The sequence below is a fragment of the Equus przewalskii genome, chromosome 13 (genome assembly GCF_037783145.1).
Source record: "Equus przewalskii isolate Varuska chromosome 13, EquPr2, whole genome shotgun sequence".
Lineage (NCBI taxonomy): Eukaryota > Metazoa > Chordata > Mammalia > Perissodactyla > Equidae > Equus > Equus przewalskii.
This window is the reverse complement of record NC_091843.1, coordinates 44,677,652-44,690,952: the sequence shown is the minus strand read 5'-3', so window position 1 is coordinate 44,690,952 and position 13,301 is coordinate 44,677,652. Positions and strand designations below refer to the sequence as shown.

Genomic DNA, 13,301 nt, shown 5'->3' with positions numbered 1-13,301 from the left:
TTATTCAATATAATATTGGAAGTCCTAGCTACAGTAATTAGGCAAGCATACAAATTAGAAAGGAAGAAGTAAAATTGTCATTATTTGTGGATGAAATGATTTTGATTTGTTTGTGCAATGAGGTAAATAATGACCCAGTTTTTCAAAGCTCTCTGGCGTGCCTATCTCTGTGTGCCAGTGATGTTTCCCCTCTTGGTCACAGGATGGACAGTACACCTTTAAGAATCACATCCTTGCATGATAGCATCCCAATTAGGAAGAAAAGGACTTAGGAGTATCCTCTTGACTTCACTCTGGCATTTTATCTTTCCCAGAAGCCCTTCTCCAGGAGATTTCCCCTTATATTCCACTGGTAAAAAACGAGTTTAAGTTCCACCCTTAGTGCTAATGATACCATCATAATTGTCTTGGACCCTAGGGCTAGGCATGTTGGTGTCCAAAGAAAAGAAGGGTTTTGTTGACTAGAAAGAAGAAAGAATGCCTGCTGCGCAGGACAAAAAGAGTATTTGGCAATTTTGACAATTAATAAATGTAATTTTATTCAGATCAAAAAGAATACATGAAATCTCCTCTGTTCCAGTGGCTAGGATATTAAAATGAGACAAGCCATAGTCCCTGAGCATGAGGAGCTCACAGTATTTTGGTGCATTTAGAAAAATAAACAGTTGGAGTTTATTGTGATATATCTATTAAAAAAGCAAGGACAGAGTGGTGAATGGGAGTGAGGAGAAAAGGACTCACACCAATGAGGGAAGGAAAAGCAAACTACCATTTACTGAACTTCTACTCTATGCCAACTTCATAATGTATGTTGAATAAATTTGTTGAATGAAAAAATAATTATAACAAAGAGAAGCCATCTGGACAGCTGGGATAATTAATAAATCCAGGTTTAGAACTCATGATTATAGACTCAAGACCAGTACATCTTTAATCAGGAATTAATTCGTATGCTTAAAAGATCACATTGTAAAATCTTATCTAGTTGTCTAACCATATGCCTGCCCTCTCTTTAAAAATGTGTGCACATTCTACTTTACATATAAATATTTTTGATAGAATTAATCTTTTGGGTCCGATGAAATTGGAGCTCGTCTAATTGGATTTTGATCACATCTAGTAAATCCACCAACCAAATATAACACTATTTGCTCTTACTTTCCCATTGGGATAATTAAAGGAGGCTATGCTTTTTCAGAGATGGGATTTCATTCATATAGAGGAGGAAAGAAACATACTCATAAAATAAAATGATCTTGAAGTTTTCTGCAGTTTATCGCAAAAATATCCTGTTAAAGGACTACATTTTGCAAAATGAAAATAATGCCATGTTAATTGGAGGAGCTGTTTTGTAATGCCAATTACATCAACATAGCGTGTTTATTCTTAGTGTATAATATTCACCAGACTTTCTAAGTCCTACAGAAAAGTTCTGAGGCAGGAGAAAAGGTCCAATCCTAATTAGAAGCGGGTTGATCAGAGGAATTTATTTAAGGGGGATTAACTATCCATTCAGAAACAAAGGGTCAAATTCTTATTCCTTCTTAGCTTCAAAAGAAGCTCCAAGCAAATAAGACAAGTGGAGTGAAGAGAAAGGAAATGGAATCTGGCTCCATTTCTCATCTTTCTGAAGGCACAGAAAGGATATGTGACTGCCTCGGGCAAGGTAATTAGAATGGCTGAGTTGCAAACAAGAAGCAGTAACATTGGATATTACACTTTCAGCTTATCCAAAAAGTTTAAAATGTTGCTTTTTCAGCAGTTTTATTGCTTTTTCCACTCATTGACTTAATATGTATATTCACTGTCTTGTTTTGGAATTCCCGGAATATATTTGATGTTACTGTATGATAGGCTATCGTGCCGCTGTGTTAGTAGAAGTATGCTAACTTGGAAGATGGTGCCTACTAATCTTTTTATGTTTGACATTTTAGAGTAGGTGTTTTAAACTGTTATAAAATTTATTGCTTTTGTTAAAGTAACATATTTGAAATATGTTTTAACTTGCAAAATTAAAATGTTTTTTAAAATAGGAAAGTTACATAGTAATTAAGCAAAAACAATTAGTTTTTGGAGGGATAGATTTTAAGCATAGATTGTATTCATTTCCAAGAATATCCTTTTTGCAGAAGAAATAGCTATGCTTACTTTTGAATCAAAATATAAGTAACGATTTTTAAAGCTGCTGCGATTATTTGTATTTCTATGACACAAAGCAAAATCAATAAAGTTCTGAACAAATCAACAGTCAACTCAATTTAAGATCAAGGGAAATTGTTCTAAGTTTTTCCTATGTTTTCAAAAGCTCTCAGATCTTCCTTTGAAGAGAGATAACACATAAATTTTAGACTTCTGACAGATGATAAAGAATGTATTTCAAATTGGTTTTTCACTTGAGAAGAGTTTTTCCCCTTGAAGAAACTCCTATATTGAATGTCATAAATAATTGTTACTGTAAACACCTGCGCTATTTTCAGGCTACTGTGTGAATGCAGAGTAGTAAATTTCCTTTCATAATAACATGGCTTGAGATTAAACCCTTGCTAAACTTGCTTGTGGCTTTAACAAAATAAAGAAGCATCGCTTCAAAATTATAAAAGAAAATTATATACTTAAAAAAATAGAATACCATTTCCCCATTTAATATGACAGATGGTTTTCTTTCTTTTAAAAAATACATGGAGGTAATAATTGAGTTTTGTGGGAAAATCTTAATGCTGCAAGTAAGCGTTACGTAAATACTACAACTCTTTTGTCCTAGTCTCAGGCCACTCATTAGGGATATGTTTTCTTCTGTATCCCTCCAGACCTGTCAGTAGAATCATGCTGTAAATGACGTTTAGGAACTCTCTATTCTCATCTGACATATCTTGTAAATCTTTTCATAGCTAAAGCATTTATTTTAATGACTACCAGGTATAAAATGACATAGAGATAATACTATTGAGTCAATTAGTCCTCTTTCCAGGCTACTTCCTTCACAGAAGTGCTGCAAATAACCTCTATGAATTGTTAGGCTATTTGTTTGGAAAATTCTTACAAATGGAATTCCTTGGGGGCCGAAACAACAACAAGCCCCTTCACTTATAATATTTGTAGCAAAAATTTTTTTCCAGTTTGTCCTTTGTCTTTTCCAATTCGTTTCTGGTGGGTTTTTTAAAATGTGTCAGTAAAAAAATTTTAATTTTTATGTGAGAAAAATGCACGTATGTGTCTAGTTTTTAGGTTTCTATCATACTCATGAAGGCTACAGTTTGCTTTTAGATTAAAAAGACATTACCTCTTTTTTTTTAAGAACTTAAATACAGAGGATTCCTGACTTATGATGATTTGACAGGATGGTGTGAACTTGCGGTTTTTGACGTTACAATGGCGTGAATGTGATACATATTCAGTAGGAATTGTATCTTGAATTTTGATCTTTCCCCAGGCCAGAGCTCTGAGGTATGCTATTCTCTCATGATGCGGGGCAACGTCAGCAGCCACAGTTCCCAGTTAACCACACAATCACAAGGATAAACAACTAAGACACTTACAAATGTTCTGTTTTTACTTTCATTACTGTATTCAATAAATTATAAAATATTCAACACTTTATTATAAAATAGGATTTTTTTGTGTTGATTGTGTTAGATGATTTTGCCCAACTGTAAGAGTAATGTAAGTGTTCTGCACACATTTGAGATAGGCTAGGCTAAGCTGTGATTTTGGGTGGGTTAAGTGTATTAAATGCATTTTTGATTTATGATATTTTCAGTTTACGATGAGTTTATCAGGAAGTAACCCCATCGTAAGTGGAGAAAGATTTGTAGTTCATTATTTTTGTAAATGAATATTCAGAAAGATAATACTTTAGAAACCTATTAGCATTGACAAGATCTCAGAGTTGGCTGAGCTTTGAGCACAGGCATGCTTGAAGTCAGCTTTCTTTCATTAACCCAGTAATATTCTTAGGAAAGGAGTGTCATAGATTAAAATTCCTTTAAGATCTCTAGTGAGGCTATTATTGTTTAAATTGCCTTCTCCATTGACTTAATAATGCCCTATATGAGAAATCAGTGACTACATTCCTAAATATATGAAATCCATCAGAAGTTTAATTAACAGTTTCCGTCTTTCTGTTTTCCTTTTCGTGAGATAAAACAATTTAACAACAAACTTTTATTGAGTGCTTACAAAGTGCCAGGTATTATGTAAACAGTGAGAAGAGAGATGCTTAGGAAAACAAACAGAATGCCTGCCTTCCTGGGGTTGGCAGCTGTTGGTTCTTATCCATGGATCTGTAAGGTTTCAGTTTATTTAAAAATATTATATTTCCCTTGATAGGTCTCCTTTGGAAACATTCTGTATTTTCAAATGGAAAACTGAATTATCATTTCAAAAGTGATATCTAATTAATAATAAAATATTAACCTTTTTACCATTTATTGGTACGTGCAAGTGCCTGTACTTTGCATATCACATTTGATATTGCCGACAACCTTACATGGTCAAAACTGGGTTCCTATTTTATAGATGTTACACATAGCCTAAATGTTTCACCAAAGGATACAAAACTAAGCCCCGATGAGATGTAAATTAAGTCCAGGCCAATACAATTAAATCCTGCATGTTGTCAACAATAACCCACAATTCTTTATTTTGGAGTTGTATGACTTCAAAGCTGACTTTTACAAATTGGTTTGGGATTAATTTATATCTCAGTTTTGTTTAGCTGGGCATCCTTGGGCAAAACACTTAATCTTTCTAGGTTGACCTTCTACAAAATAGGAATCACAGTTCCAACTTTACAGGCTTGTAAATGGTAAGATTATACCATTTTAGGATTTTAACTGACCTCACATATGATGTACAACCTAGAAACTAGACAAAAGTTTTGCATATTTAAGTCTTTGTGATAGTTGGAAAAATACAAGGCATCAAGTAGGTTTATGAATATATGTGTCCATTTCTGAGAAAAGTTGCGTATTATTATTTCTACAATGCGTACATTTATGTTGTAGCAAAGTTTATATAAAAGTTTGAAATGTAGCTTCATAACCCACTAATTTTTAATGGATTGTTGATATTGGAAATTTTTACCAGTTTTTGTTGATGTTCTCTTAGTTGGTTGTCTGTAATAGTAGTTTACTTTCCTTTGGGAAAATGTGAGGAAAAAAATACTCTTTCCATTTGAAGTAAACATTTTGTTTTTATTTGCATAACACATAATTTTAAAGCTTTAGTATTTTCAAATATGTACTGTTCCATGCTTCACTTATTTTTCAGTCAGTTTTTTTTAGTTCCCTGAAATTTGGTTTTTTCTGTGAAAAGACAATAACAGTTGCTATATAGCCTGCCGTAAAATTTAAACAAAATATCTATTTAAATTCATGCAACACAATTCCTTATATTTTCATGCTCGATAAATGGAAGTGCCCATTCTCTTTGACAAAAACAAGTCATATATACTAAATATTATTATGGAAAAATGATGGGGAAAAAAAATGTCATCAACGTGAACTGTTTATTCTGAACAGAGTCAACAGGCTAGGTTTCAATATTAAAGTTTTTGGGATTTGTAAAGTAAAATTACCTAAGACACTGCTTCTCAAACATTTCCTCTGATGTGCTGTTTACAAAAGAGAAAATTCCTGACAATTAGAAGAATACATTAAAATTATCATTTTGGTTTAAAAGTTCATGCCAATTTTATATTTAACTTCATAATAAGAAAAGGATGCTAAAAGAAGGTGATTAAACCACAGGGTTTGGAGCAGAACAGAAAAGAATTTAAATCTAGGATATATTATATATTCATGAACTTACACAAATTATTTCATTTCTCTGAGCCATCAAGCAAAATTGCCATTAGAAAGGTATATTGTGCTTCTCTTGGCATATTGCTAAGAGACAATGACAATATTTTCATAAAAATTTTAACGTCTTCGTCTTAAGATTTGAGATTTTCTTCAGATGCATTGGAAATGAGAAGATTTAGTATAGAGAGGAATGATTCCATAAATGTCACATTTAAAAATCTTTCTTGCTTTTGTAGATTATTTTAATCTGCGACCAATAGAACTGATCTCACGGCTGTAACAGATTGAGTAAACAAGAACTTAAAAAGCCGATATTTCTTTCCCTCTCACCTAAAATCCCAGGAGTTGCTCCAGGGCTGTAGCGAGGCTTCCCAGTTGCTAGAAACCCAGAATCTTTCCACTATGTCGCTCCGTCATGTATAATAAGAATCTTCCATTTAGTACTCAAAGAAAGTTGCCCAAGTTCTTGCTGTTATGTTTCCTTCTAGGTAGTGAAATGGAAGAAGTATAGGGGAGGGCATGACAGGTTCCTTTAAGGGCATGCCCTCAATGTTGCACACTTCCCTTTGGGTCATTTATCATTGGCTGCTCCTATCTGAAATGGAGGATGGGAATCGTAATCTTTAATTTAGTAGCTACTTACTCAGATAAAAAGTGAGGGTCCTGTAATTAATGGAAGAAGGGGAGAATAGATAATAGAGGAACTCTATGGTCTCTGTTACAGTCCCTTTTATGTTCCTGCCAAATAAGAAGAATCCAGAAAGAAGGGGTCACCATTAGTCTAGACTACATTCTGCCTTCACTTCTACTGCCTGTTCCAACCAGTTCCCTGAATCTCTCAGGGATACACGACCAGCTGGGCGTTGCTGCCCTGACACGTGGCTCTTCTCCATACTGACATTTTCAAAAAAGCGTGGGCCTAAGTCTTAACAAATTGGAGTATACCCTAAAGAGCTAATTGAGGAAGGAATTTCAGTAAAACCAAACAAAACAATGAAAGCATTTAGAGGTTTGAAAATGGAGTGGATCAAGTTACAAGCAGAGAAAAGTTTGTATAAATATTCCTTAATTGGCCTTGATGTTAAATAAAGATATAAATCCTAGTTCAGAGTACACGGTGTTCAAGTCCACTAGAAACATCATTCCATCTGAGAAACTGTGAATCTAGTTAAATCTTATGCAAATCCACCATACTTCTGTCCTTATATCTCTGGGATCTCTGGCTACAACTTCACTCTGTTGTTTCAAGTTACGTCTTAATGAACTCCGTCCTTATCTCTGGGTCCCCAAAGAATCTTTTTCTATGCATTAGTTTAGACTTTACCTTTGTTAACCTGAATTTCTTCTGTTTCTTCCTTGACATCTTCAGGTCTTTGTGTTTTGGAAATCTTAGCCTCAACCCTAATCTACGATTCTTAGTCATATTACAGTCTCGGAAATCGTGCGTTATCCAGTTCTGAGGCCTAGTTCTCCCGTTACTGACATGATGTTCTTCAGCTTTCCTTCACAGCAGCAGAACTAGTTAGTTCCCCTTGACCAATGTCATCATTTCTTAGAGCTGACTGCTATGGTCTGAATGTTTGTGTCCCCCAAAATCCATATGTTGAAATCCTAACTGCTGTAAGATGACAGTATTAGGAAGTGGTGCCTTTAGGAGGTACTTAGGTCATGAGGCCAGAACTCTTATGAGTGGGATTAGTGCCTCATAAAAGAGGTTCCAGAGGGATCCCTTGCCCCTTCTACCGTGTGAGGACACAGCAAGAAGGTGCCAGCTGTAGACCGAGAAGAGAGGGCCTCACCAGAACACAACCATGCTGGCACCTTGATCTTGGACTTCCCAGCCCTGAGAACTGTGAGGAATAAATTTCTGTTGTTTATGAGCTATTCAGTCACTGGTATTTTGTAATAGTAGCCGGAATGGACTAAGGAACTAAACATTCTGGATTAGGTCTACCAGGGGACCAGAGACTGACTCTCACCCCTTCCTGTTTCAAAGCCTATGGTAGCTTTCTACAATATCACTTATTTTTACTTCTGAGATTTTTCTAACTCTAAAATAATTTGAAAGGATTTAACCTCAGATTATCAGACTTGCTCACTTACCCATTATTTAAATATTGTCTTAAGAAAAGGAGAAAGGTTTCTAAGATTGCACAATTGTCAATAATTCATTTATTTCCTACCACTAGATTATGAATAAAATGTAGTTTCTTTCATTTCTGTAATTACTCTAGTCTTTATAAGTTTCTTGGAAATGAGAAGTCAGAATTTACATGGCCAATTTAGGCTGTTTCAGACTCTTCTTGTGTATGGAGTCCCAGGTTAACTCAGTCTCTTTAGGGTAAATTTTCATTTTGTTTTCCCTTTTTTCTCCCTAAAATGGTGGTTAAGTGTATAGATGTTGTGGTTTGTGCTGTCCTCTGGATCATTGGTCTCTGTGGTAGTTTATTCTCTGCTGCCTCACTGGACACCCTAATGACACCTGCTCTTGTGTGATGCTGGTAAACTCAAGACTGGTTCGCTTGCTTTTGTTGGGTTCCACTGGTCCTTATGCACACCTGAAGGCGCCTTGGTTTTTTCTTTTACAACAGACCCCCCTGAGTCTGACTCATACTTCCCATGGCTACTGGAGTAGAACGTCATCATCCCTTACCCTGGCAGCCCTGCGGCAAAACCACTGGCCCAGTCCTCAGTTGTCTTCCATCACCCTGCTGAAACACGTGAGAATTTCCAAGAAGCTGGTAGGCAACCAATCCCTTCCCTCAGCCACTTGTAGCCCGCTGTCTGGTAGCACATGTTGTATGCAGATTTCATTAAACAGATTTAAAATTTTTCCATTCTGTACTTGGGCAAGCCAAAAACAAGACTCATTGCTCTGGGATTCTCTTAAGTTTATTTGTTTTTTCCTGACCATTACCCACTCCCACAGCAAATTTTTAGTCTGGAGTAGTAAAAATCCATCTGACCATTTGCTCCCCACATTTCTTTCTCTGGCTAGCTCTGCTCTATTGTCCTTGGAAATATCTCTGTCTACTCCCTTTTTAGGTGGGATTTCTCTACTTAATATATTGAGGTTTCTTTGCCGGTGACTTGAATTAAACACAGTATCTTCAAATTATACTTATCACATCTGTATTTTCTGCTAATATAGCTATTTCATAATTCATGGAAAATCTAAAACTATATAAATCTAAGAAATGAAAAAATATTTTGAAATTTCCCTGAGATAATTACAATCAATGTTTTATTGTACAGACTTCTCAGCCTTTCCTTATGAATATATTTTCAATTGGCTGTATTATACCCATATAATTTTATACAGGTAAGATTGTATTAGCCATACATCTTTGCAATGACTTCTTTCATCCCACAACCAGTCCTGGAGATCTTGTCCATTAATGAAAATAAACAGACATCCCTTCTCAAAGGTGTGCTATATTCCAGTGCATAAAATTGCCATAATTTATTTTATTAATCTTCCATTGGTGTTAAGCATTAGTAAAAAGTAAATTTTTAAATTGTGTATCTATTTTTAACATCTTCTTTTTCTGTCTTTTAACTTGACTACATTATAATTGAATTTTCATTATGAAACTATTCAACTCTTTTAAAAATATTATATTACAGTAAAGAAGATGAAAATAAAATTTCAGAGCTAAAGAAATAACTAAAAGTAATCGAACCATTCAAATCCTCATAGTCTAAAGGTTACCATCAGACTCTTCTCCTAGGATTGTGTAAATAAGTAGAATATAATCACAAAATGAAATTCTGAATGACTCTTATCCATTCTTTCTTACCCAGGACTTTGAAAATTTTAAAGAACTTTCACTCTTTAAAATGTACAGAGGATTTCCAGTAACATTTTCTGAAATAAAGCCATCTATGTCGTGATCTTTCTTCTGAAATAAATGAAAATCAGCAAGTGGAACCCTATGGACTACAGAGTGATTGAAAGCAGGGCCTCTGGAGCCAGACCGCCTGAGTTTGAATCCTTTACCAGCTGTGTGATCTTGGGCAGATTCCTTAATCTCTCTGTGTCTCATGTTCCTAATTTGTAAAATGAGGTTGTGTCTTTATCTCATAAAGGGTTGTAAAAGTTCAGAGACTGCCCTGGCACTATGTAAGCATTTAATATGTGTTATAATAATTTAATAATTATTATTTTTGATGAACCTAGAAAGCAGCCACAGCCAAGAGCCATACTCTTAGAAGAAGAGATATAAGTAAAGTGAAAAATGGAGTTGGTGGTAATATAAATTCAACAGTGCATGCAGATCATTAGCATCACGTGAAGTCCTTCAAAATATGTTCCATACTCTGAGGGTCCAATCCAGTGACACTTTGCTTTGAACGGTACTTAAGGGAAGGCTCCTTACCCCCATTTGACATAAAGCTGTGGAAGGTAAGACAAGGATGACTGAGACAATGAGCAGATTGACAATGTGTCAGAGGGTCTGAGAAAAGCACAGGGCAAACAGCTCTACAGCTGCTGATTTGGATCAGAGGAAGAGATATTACTGCTGAATCACCACACCAAACACTGCTGTCTTGCCTGGGGCCTATGGTTTTCCTGCCAGCCTGGGTGGGACTCAGACTGCACACAGATGTCCAGTAAACATCTGGTAAGAAAGTGATAGGAAACTATCAATGCAAACTGGAGCTGTCTGCTGACCCAGCTGGTTCCCGTGCCAGACCTGTTCCTCACACCAATTTTCAACAAAGAGCTGGCAAGAAAAAATGCCTCCCTTTCAAAGATGAGTAATAACCAGAAAGAAATCAGCATGAGGTCTTTGCAAAGGTGAGAAAGGAGAAACACAACACTAGAGGTCCAAGGTCCAAGGATGTTGTATGCATGGAGAGCAAAACTCCCGTCTTACTGCATTAAATGTCTAATTTGTTAAACAAATGAAGTTACTGAGCAATTAATATTTCTTCAGACATCAAATCAACCTTCTTCTAAGTACTTATTCCTTGCACCAGTAATAAGTCAATGTCTTTTTTTCGTATTTGGAAAGCGATTCAGGGATGTATTTTGAAAATAAAGGATTGCCCAGTAAACAAAGTAAAGTAACAACCTAAGGGAGATTCAAATATACAATTGAAAGAAAGGCAATCAGAGCATTAATTCAGAAGAATGAGTAGATATGACAATGGAATGGGGTAATGAAAACATTAAGGCATTCATTTTTTATTTGAGTTAAAATACAGGACTATAGGTCTTTTAATTATGAAAGGACTAATTTCTGTCAGCATTTGCCCTCTGTGAATGAAAAAAAATCCACACATTTTTGGCCGTTTTCTTCAGTAGGTTATACTTATAACAGATACCTGAAGAAAATGGATGTGGTGAAAAGAAAAACATAGATTTTAAAAATGTATTTCATATAAAATTAAAAAATCAAAAAAATAAAAGACAGGTGGCCGGCCCCCTGGCCAAGGGGTTAAGTTCACAGTGCTCCACTTCTGTGGCCAGGATTTCACCGATTTGGATCTTGGGCGCAGACCTAGCACGGCTCATCAGACCATGCTGAGGTGGTGTCCCGCACAGCAGAGCCAGAAGGACCTACAACTAGAATATACAACTGTGTACGGGGGGCTTTGCAGAGAAGAGAAAAAAAGGAAGATTGGCAACAGATGTTAGCTCAGGTGCTAATCTTTAAAAAATAAATAAATAAATAAACAAAATTAAAAATTCCAACACATTAAATGTTGGTGTATCTGAAGAAAAGAATAGAACCAATTAAAAAACAAAACAAACTCCATTCAAGTATGATACAAGAAAACCACCTTAAAATAAAGGAATATATGAATATGCAGACTAAGTAATGTGTGTCCCAAGAAAAAGAAATTAAAAAAATAACTTGGAGACAAATTCAAGTCACTAATAGGAAAACTAATTAGGCTGAAGTCAAACCTTTCCACATCTAATATTCAAACATGTTCATCATACTTTTTTCTCTGGTTTTGAGAATGGTTGAAAATTTTTACAATAATTAGTCAAAAATATATGGATATTGTAGAGCAAATTCTACTTTTAAAGTGAAAACATTATTTCAACATTTGTATTGTTACTGGCACATTGGGTTGTCCCCCAAGATAGAAATCAAGAGAGACAACAAACGGGAATAGAAAAGTAAGAGTTTATTAGCTTATGCACAGGAGAAGCACAAGGGAGCCAGTGCAGAAAGGAAAGGGGCAAGTGGCCAGCTGGTTAGGGAGCGGGATTGTGGGGCTTTTATTTGACAAAGGTTGGGAAGGAGTGCCTTGTGATGGTATGTAGAGGTGGGGTTGTGCTTGTGCCTGTGCTGTTGTGTAGCATGCTGCTATACGAGACCCACGTGTCATTAGCATGCTAGCTCTCCACCCCTGGGTGTGATTTTTGGTATGGTATTGGGGCTAGAGTCACCTTCAGACAACTCGTGGGTGCTAGGGAGCATGCATAAACCCAGGAAAGTCTCAAAACTGCGGAATATGGATGTTGGTGATCTCTATCTGATTCTCCTAGTTTGCGGATTGGTTAGAGGCCTTACCGTGTTAGTCCAAAGAGGACTTTTCTAGTTTTCAAAATACAAGTTTTTATGTAGAAAGTTCCCTCCTCAGCATAAGCTCCCTCGAAGATGGCCTTGTCTTGTTAGGCTGGTTCCTGTCTTAGTATGAGGCAAATTCTCATTCATTATAGAAAGAGTCTTACACTTTTAGAATATACAAGAACCCAGGAATATAGTATCCAATAACCCTTATGAAAACCTGCATGAAGATGAACTCTGGCCCACCTAAAGTTAGAGAAACACAGAATGAGTATTGGAAATGAACATTGACTCCATTTAAATATAAGACTAAATCTTAAGAATAATGAACATTTGCAGAAGAAAAATTTTAAAACCTTAAAAACATTGACAAGGTACAAAATATAGAATAACTAATAAAGTCAGGACATGAACAGAATGAGAGTTATGTTCTGATTTCTTCACCATTCCAGTGGAGTAGATAATAGTTTGTATTGAGTTATACAAACAAGCTATAGAAGAACCAAAGAGTAGAAATAAAACACACCAAAAGCCAAACAAGGACAACACAAGCCATCTACCAAAAAGAGCATTTTTAGCATTAAAATGAGCATTTATTTAAGTGTAACTGTGGCGCTCCAGGACCGGTTCAGCTGACCCCATCTCTTATCAACAGAGTGATTAAGAATTGCCTTTCAGAAAATCTGCAAAGTCACATAGCCAGAGCATGTGTAAAAGAAGAAATCATGACCTGAAATGACCTCTGAACTAAAGGTCTTCCCCATGGAACCCAAGGACAGGGACATGACCAGAACTCGAAAGTCAGACTCTCATCAGAAGGGAGAAGTCCCTTATTCAGGAGATCTGGTGTTAAAGTCTTTTCCCCACCCCGTCAAAATTGTTTAGAACCTCATCATAAATGTTTGGAACCCTGTCATAAATGTTTAAAACATTACCATCAATGCTTGAAGCCCACTAAGCAAAACCTGGC

The 13,301-nt window shown here is 35.8% G+C and overlaps 1 long non-coding RNA gene across 1 annotated transcript in view; it reads left to right on the top strand.

Moving 5' to 3' along the window:
* LOC139075101 (uncharacterized) overlaps window positions 1–11,187 on the top strand; it is a 91,429-nt gene extending 80,242 nt beyond the window's left edge. Inside the window, exons 2-3 of the long non-coding RNA XR_011525149.1 lie at window positions 8,393–8,542; window positions 9,606–11,187. This is a non-coding gene — a long non-coding RNA (uncharacterized lncRNA). The remainder of the gene's footprint in view (window positions 1–8,392; window positions 8,543–9,605) is intronic.
* The last annotated feature ends 2,114 nt before the right edge of the window (window positions 11,188–13,301 follow it).